The sequence below is a fragment of the Felis catus genome, chromosome F2 (assembly GCF_018350175.1).
Source record: "Felis catus isolate Fca126 chromosome F2, F.catus_Fca126_mat1.0, whole genome shotgun sequence".
In the NCBI taxonomy this organism is placed as follows: domain Eukaryota; kingdom Metazoa; phylum Chordata; class Mammalia; order Carnivora; family Felidae; genus Felis; species Felis catus.
This window is the reverse complement of record NC_058385.1, coordinates 15,144,655-15,152,500: the sequence shown is the minus strand read 5'-3', so window position 1 is coordinate 15,152,500 and position 7,846 is coordinate 15,144,655.

The following is a 7,846-nucleotide window of genomic DNA, read 5'->3' as shown; positions in this document are numbered from 1 at the left end:
CCAAACCCGGCCAGACTAAGTTCCGCAAGCCGAGGGGCCCGGCCCGCGGCGGCCCAGGACTCCATTCTAGGCCGAGGGTGCTCGCATCCCCTCCCTCCTCCTCAGATTTCTCCTTCCAGTTCCATCCTGTCTCCCATGCACGTCTGGTAATGCTGGAACTTAGGGATCTCCATGACCTGATTTCCATCCAGTGCCAGGAACCAACCTTGCAGCCCGGAGCCCGGCGGGAGGCTCCCAAGGATGCTCGCAACGCGGGAACCCCTGCGCTCCGCGCCTCCCGACGCCCCCCGCCCGCTGCTCCAAGTCGCCGCATCCAAGACTGCCAGTGCCTTGTTCTGCACGCCCACCACGGGCGAAACGCTTCACCCGCTCACGTGCAGAAAGTGCAAGCTTCGAGGAAGCCCCTGTGAATAAAAACACCAAAACACAACCCGCGCGCTCGGACTCACAAAGCGAACACTCCCGACCCAGCCAGCGACGCAGAGCGCGGCTAACGTAGGAAAAGATAATACTTACAGCCGGTGCGCGTTTGGGTAATCCGCGTCTCAGCCCGTTTGGTTTGTTTGTGAAAAAATATATACACATCTCTATAGGTTTGATTTTGCACATCTTCCACCGTTGAGAAGGAACGACAACAGAAATCTTGTAGCCTAGCGGGGATGGGGGAGGGGGTTGGAGATTTTCATTGTCTAAGCTCTGCACACGCAGCCCAAGGAAAGACGCTCATTGCCGTGTGGGGCTCCTTCTACTTTCTGCTTGAAATTCAGAAGCGTTCAACGCAGTAAAGCGGGGGTTTGGTCGCCCTCCCTGCCTCCCACCCTCTGCGTTCTCTCTTCTCTCTCTCTCTCCCTCCCTCTCCCTCCTCTCTCTCTCTCTCTCTCTCTCTCTCTCTCTCTCTCTCTCTCTCCTTCTTTTCTCTCCTGTCCCCTCCCTCTCTCTTCTGCAGCTCGAAGTCTCTCTCTCTCTCTCTCTCTCTCTCTCCCTCTCTCTCTCTCCCTCGCTTTTTTTCAAAAGAGGGCAGGTCGCTTCCTGCATCCCAATGAGTTAAATCAGTCACTTACTTCTCATGCATCAGCAGCCTCTATAACAACCCGAGGGCTGCAGGCACAAAAGAGCATTTAGCTGCCTCCAATTTGTGTAGAAGGCCTGTCCTTAATTTGTTTTTGGAGTATAATTAAATCATGTATTTCACGTAATATGAAAATACCAAGTTCCCAACTTTAGCGAATGAACCGCTAATGGAAACCTTTGAAAATATACTTGCTTTCTTGTGGGTGTCCTTAGAAAGGGCCTAGGACGCCCCAGAAACGGTGAGGCCAAAGGTTTGGGCCCAAATCTACCCGCCCCTCCCCCCTTTACACGTCAAGGTCACAGTCATATGATTCCCCCACCCCTTTAAAACGGAGCCCTTTTCTCAACTCTTCGCCTTGGAAAGGAATGAAGCCTTTTTGTGGTATGGGAAGATCTGAAAGATTAAATAAATAAATAAATAACATCCTTAATCTGAAATACACACGTAAGCAGAATCAACCGTGATCAGAGGATATGGTGGTAGGGGGTGTGGGAAGGCTGACATACCATGTGAGAGTGTGTGGTTTTCACCTCCTCCCCCCACCCCTTCTTGCCAGGCGAAATCCGAGGTCTCTGGTTTTGCTAGGGTTTCTTCCCGCGGCTGAGTGGGCCTTACTGGGCGACAGAGCTTGCGACTATTTTTTTTTTTTTAGCTCTCAGTCTCTGAGGGGTCCAGATCTCCAAGACACCGCCCAATGGTGTGTGTGTGTGTGTGGGGGGGCGTCCGTGTGTATGGTTCCCCCTCCTCTAAAAGGCCTGGGGCACAAAGAGCAATTCTGCCTTCCTGCAGTTTCTCTTTCAGAAAAAAATCCAGGCCTGGCCATTGTTCTTCCTCAATGAAGGGGGCTAGGGTGATAACAGAAAGACCTCCTCCTCCTCATCACCCACCTCCTCCCTCACCCCACCCAAGACCACTGCTTGGGGGGGGGGGTGGATTTGGGAATATTTTCTTGCTTCTGAAACTCCTGTCTGGGAAATCATGGGACCCAATACCCCATTAATATCTTCAGTATCTTCCTTGTATTTTCATCAGCAATATTCCGTTAAGTCGTCAGCACCCCCACTCCCCATTTTCTGGTTCTAACAGGGCTTGTTCAGAAACACTGCATTCAGATACCAGAGAGGTTAGGACTATAGACAAACCACATTTAGTTCTATCGAAAGGGAATGAAACAATATCACTGGCCACCTCCCGTCGCTGAATATTCGCTCTTATACCGTAAAGCACCCTGGGGTTCTGAGTAAGGCCATGTTTCACCTTGAACATTTATCAAACCGGACTCTGCCGCCTCTGCTGCCGCAGGAGGACGAACAGGCCGCCAGCACCCAGCTGACATCTGCTTGAAAAATCCAACAATACCTTCAGTGGGGTCGTTTGCAAAAAGTGAAAACCAAAAATGAAAGAGGGTTTTTTTTTTTTTTTTAAATAAAAGGTATACATACATATGCATACGTGTGCGTGTTCGCCAAAATGCTGGGTTTGGGGTCTCGAATGACTTAAAATAAAACAACAGCTCTGCAGTTACGCCCAGACCGAAGGCCTCACTGAACCGGTGTTTTATTAGCGGCGAGAGAAAACGTTCTGTTAGGAAGCACTAGAAGGAATGCGCATTGTCCCCCTGCCCTTTATCTTTCACCAGATGATGCTCATTCTATCTGTTTCCAGTGTATTGACCTGGGATGTGGGACTGTTAAAGATCGGCAACGTCTTGCCAAAGCCTGAGGGAGGCAGGGTCACGCGGTGCGCACTGGTCGCGCAGCCGGGAAGCTGCGGCTCTGTGCTCTGATTAGCCAGAAGGGTCTGCTCTGTTGGGTGACGACTTCAGACGACCCCAGGTGGGCCCTTAACACAGAAAATTCCCCACCCCCACCCTGGCTCTGGTGATGCCAGCTTTGCCTCTTCTTCCTGGTCCTGGAATTTCAGCCTTAATAATGGGGAGGCCTTAGGAAGAAACCTAGGCGGCGGGTGCCTGTTCTACATATGGGCCGCTTACTCGCCCGAGGTTTATTCTAGGTCCAAGCTGCAAAGAAAAACGCTAGAGAGGTCAGAGGCGAAAGCTGGAACGTTCTCCTGGGACTTTTTACCCCTCCTCCCCAACCCCCCAACAGATGGCCGGGCCAGGACACCTGCAAGGCAGCCGGCAGCCGCCGCCTCCGCGCAGTTCTCCGGACAGGGGCCACAGTGTCGGATCAAATAAGGTCACCTAACACCCTGGGCCCAGTTCGCTCATTCCCCCGCCCAAAGAAACCTTCCTCTGGACACCTTTCAGTCCTTTCAGAGAACAGAGCTTCCGATCTCCGCCTCCCACCCTTGGCCCAGGCACCCGAGCGGGCGACCGCTTTCCAGCCTCGGGTTTTTTCGGGTTTGCCAAGCGCGCAAATCTCCTGTCCTGCGCACCTCAGCACCCGGGCTTGGAGCTTATGAAAATGTAACCCAACTCATTGCCAGAAGTTGTTGCTAATTAGTGGATAATAAACTTCTGTAGCCAGGGCACAAAAGTCTTTTAAAAGTGCAAAGGTGTTCTTTGTTATGGCATCAGAAAAGGGATTAGCATATCAATTGGACTGGGGGGACCGGACAATGAGCCCTCCTCCCCCTTCTCTGCCCTTAGTGTGCCGCCCGCCGCCGCCACCTCCTCCTACTCTCTCTGCCCTTCCTCCTCCTCTTCTTCCTCTCCCGGCTCCGAGAGCTGTCAAGGAGCGGTTGGAGACTGCAGGGCGGCGGGCCGGGGCCGCGCGGGCAGGCGCAGTGCAAGCTTCCCGCCGCCCACCAGGCCGCGCGGCCTGCGCGGCGCCCTCGCCCTCGCCCTCGCCCTCGCCCCGCGTCCAGGCGCGCTCTGGGGGAAGGTGGAGGCGCGCGGCAGGGCGTGCGGGGATGCGGAACCCGAGTATCGCGTGACGGGCGGCCTCGAGGGCGGGGACCTGGCCTGTCCGGGGAGGGTGGCCTCGGGCGGCCCCACGCGGCGCCCCGTTCCAGCGCCCGCGGCTCGGGCCCCGCAAAACCGCGCCCTTGGCCCCTCCTGGGCCGTGCGAACCCCCAGCGGATTCTGCACTCTGGCAGTGGGGAGCCGCCGGCTCCCCACCCTGCTCCGGCCTCTCTCGGCCGACCCGCTGACCTCCGACCCTCACGTGCACGCGTCGGGCGGCCAGCAAGCGTTTGGGGGCCAAGCGAGCCCTTGGGTCTCGAGGCAGCCGTGCCCCCGGGGGCGGCGGGTCCGCCGGGCTGGTCCCGGGGCGAGATGCCCACCAACTGCCCGCTCGGTGGTGGCTTCGGCGAGGCGGTCGAGCGGCCCAGGCCTCAGGAGGCCTGGCCACGTCTCCGGCGAGACCTCGCCTGGCCCCGCCGCCCTCGCCCGCCTTCCGCCCGCCCCAAGCTGGCCCCGAGGGAGCCGGCTCCCGGGGCCGACGGAAAAATTGGAAAGCCTTCCCCGCCCGGGTGCAGTAAAGCACAGCAGAAGTAAGTCTCTCGGAGAGGGAGACGCGGCCCAGGCCTGCGGGGCCCTGGCTCCCGCTCCGTCCGCCCCTTCTCCCCCCGCACCCCCCACCCCCCCCACCGCCACCCCGCGTCCGGTGGGGTCGGGCCCGGAGCGCGCCGGGGCGCCGGGGCCTGACGGCCCGCCTCGGGCTTGGGGGAGGAGGCGCAGAGACAGGCGCGGGAAGGAAGGCGAAGGGGGAAGGCTAGCAGCGACGGCGCGCTTCGCTCGCCCGCGGCCGAGCCGGACCCGCCACTCTCCGGCCGGCCTGGAGGAGCCGCGGGCCGGGCAGCTCGCCCCTCCGCCCCGAAGCCCCCGCGGACCCTGCCACCCCCACGAGGACACGTTTTCTTTTCTTTTTCTTCTCCCCTCCCCCCCTTTCCCCTCTCTCCCTGGAGGCCGCTTCCGTCCTCTAAATGCGTTTCAAAAAAAAAGGAAATCTCCGGGGCTCTCCTTTTCCCAACGTCTCGCCTCCTTCTATAGCACTGATGTTTGGCGACCAAGCACCAAACTCACACAAGTTTCCCCGAAAACGAACCGCTTTTACTGCCGCGAGGAAAAATGTCGGGGAAAAAAGTGGAGGTCGGTGTTTCCCTAAATGCAAAACATCAGAGAGGAATCTGAAAAGAGCTCTACTTTCCCTGCGAAATCTCCATTGTTGCTTGGCAAACAATGGGAGCCTGGGCGACTGTGGGGCTGAGAGAATGAATAGGCGATCCGCGGGATGTGTGCGGGTCAGTGCTTGGGGTCCCGGGCCTAAAGCCCCTTTCTCAGCTTGCCACAATAAACCCGAGCAAGGTTTAGTCTTTACTGGGTCACCGGCCATCCTCTATTATTCAACACTTCACAACAAAAAACACTTATTAATCAGCGCTGACCAGAGGCCCCTTTTGAAACAAGAGAAGAGGGGAGAGAGGGGGAGAGAGAGAGAGAGAGAGAGAGAGGTGAAAAGAAGATTGAGAAGCCCTGGACAGAGCTTTCTAAAGCCAGAGCAACCATAGGGTACCTTCCTCCAGTGGCCAAAGTTTATTTGACACAACAAAGTTTCTAATCAGGCCACCGGGACCTGGATTTCTCCTCATTTGCCTCACTCCCCTTCTCTTCCTCTGAAGATGTTGGAGACTTTGTTGCGAGGAAGGATGGCTTTAGGTCAAATTGCTAAGGCCTGATCTTAAAGATCTAATTGCTATTGGAAGAGAAGCCTGTTTCCCAGCTGGGCCTCCACTCTGGAAATGGAGCAAGGAAGACTGTGTCCAGTTCTGCTCTGGGCACCCTGCTGATGGATGAGGTGTCAGGCCAGTAGTCATGTGAGGACTGGTTTCCAAATGGTATGAGCAGTAGTCAAATGGGGTACTTCTTGGTGATGCTGAATGCAATCTGTAGATTTTCTACTTCATGATGTTTCAGTCTGGATATATGAAAGGACTAAACTTGTTTGCTAGGATGAAGAGGACGCTGCTGGTTCTTAATGCTTTGACAAGGATTTCAGGAAAAGAATGTGATGAATAGTTTTAGAGAAGAAAGCGGTTCAAAATGTTCCATGCCACTAAAGTCAGTGGGTTCTTTGCTCAACTTTGATAATTTTTAAAGGGCTTATTGGATGTATGGAACCTAATTGTGTTTCTTTCATTTATCTGGTTACATGATAATTATGAACACATGCTCAGACATATATGGACACTCCTATACATCAAAGTGAAATGCTACATATATCAGCTTTATGGATGAATTTAATCCATTTGGAACTCAGCTAGATATTTTTGATGGCAAAATCTTGTTGCTTTTTGATTTGGGGTTGGGAGCCAATATTTCTTGGTTATTCTGTCTGTTTTACATCACTCAGGTTGTAATTTAGCCAAGTGAGCAAAACTCTTTTGTAATGGCTGATGTGTACAAGTGAACAGAGGCAGCACATATTGAATCTTGGTTGTCAAAAGCTATAAAACAATTATTTTCCTAAAGAAGTAGAAGTGAATGTCAAAGCAGTAGTCTTTTAAGTTTAGAATTTCGTTTGTGTGCACTTTTGGATTCCTGTGTAACGTAACTAACCATTTCCCCTGTTATGATTCAAAGAAGCCTTTTAAGCCCAGAAAACGTATGGATGGTGTATGGATGGGGATTGTGACTTCAGCAAATTGAGCTGTAGAACTAGCTGGCTTGGTAATGAAAGCAAGAAGGCAGAATTACTTGGTAGTAAACTACATTGGTATTTACCAGAGTTTATGTAGGAAATGCAAAAATGGGTTGCATGGTTTGGTCTCAGGAAGTGTTTTACTTAGATGCCTACTATTTCAGAATGGCTTCTTTATGTCGAAAATATTGTGTTACTCAGATTTTGCAGAGCTCAACGCTTCTTGCAATGGAGTAATCAACTGTTATCTGAATTATTTAAAGCCTGGGATTAAAGGCCTTGGAGTTGATGCTGACAAGCTCTCACATGTAGGCAGGGGAAAGTTTAGTATTCTTTTCTTTCTGTATATACTTTGAAAATAATTTGGTCAAGTGTGGTGAATTATTGTTAAAATTTATGCATGGGAACAATGAATAATTCTTTTACAAATCGTTTTCCAAATGAGCAAATAAGATATTCAGGAAAAGAGTAGGAATCTGTTTCATACATTATAGTGTGTCACCTAAAATTCATTGTTTTTAAAGGACTATTCTTTAAAAAAAGAAAATGTTTGCTCTAGAAATCCCTACTGTTTCAGAAAAGTGTTTGGGGTGTGGATACACAGAATATATTCATTCAACAAATCCATTTGTAGGACATGACAATTTTATGTCATGTTTTTCCTTTCAGTATTTTGGTTAGCTTCCTAATTTGCTTAAAGGAAACGATAATCTCTTTGTGTATTTTTACTTGTAAAATGAAGGTATGTACTAAATGGGACTAATCATTCACAGATTATCTTCTGAATTCTACTGAATAAGCAAAGAGTCAAGAAAAGCTTTTATCATAATATATAATACATTGAATGTGTGTATGTATCATCACATAGCACATCATCTTAACACATGTTTATAGACTTCAAATACTTTCCCTTTCTTTCTTTCTTTCTTTCTTTCTTTCTTTCTTTCTTTCTTTCTTTCTTCTTTCTTTTTCTTTCTTTTTTCCTGAGAAATTAAGTAAATAGCATGGTAATGACATTCCCTTAAACGTACCAGTGAATTTGTATGGAAATTGGAATAGCTTTCACATTTGTCAAAGGAGAAAAGAATAATACATAAACGTATATTCAGCAAATGTTTAAAATAGAGAAATGCTATTTGTTTATATTATTTACCATGGATGCAATAGTTAT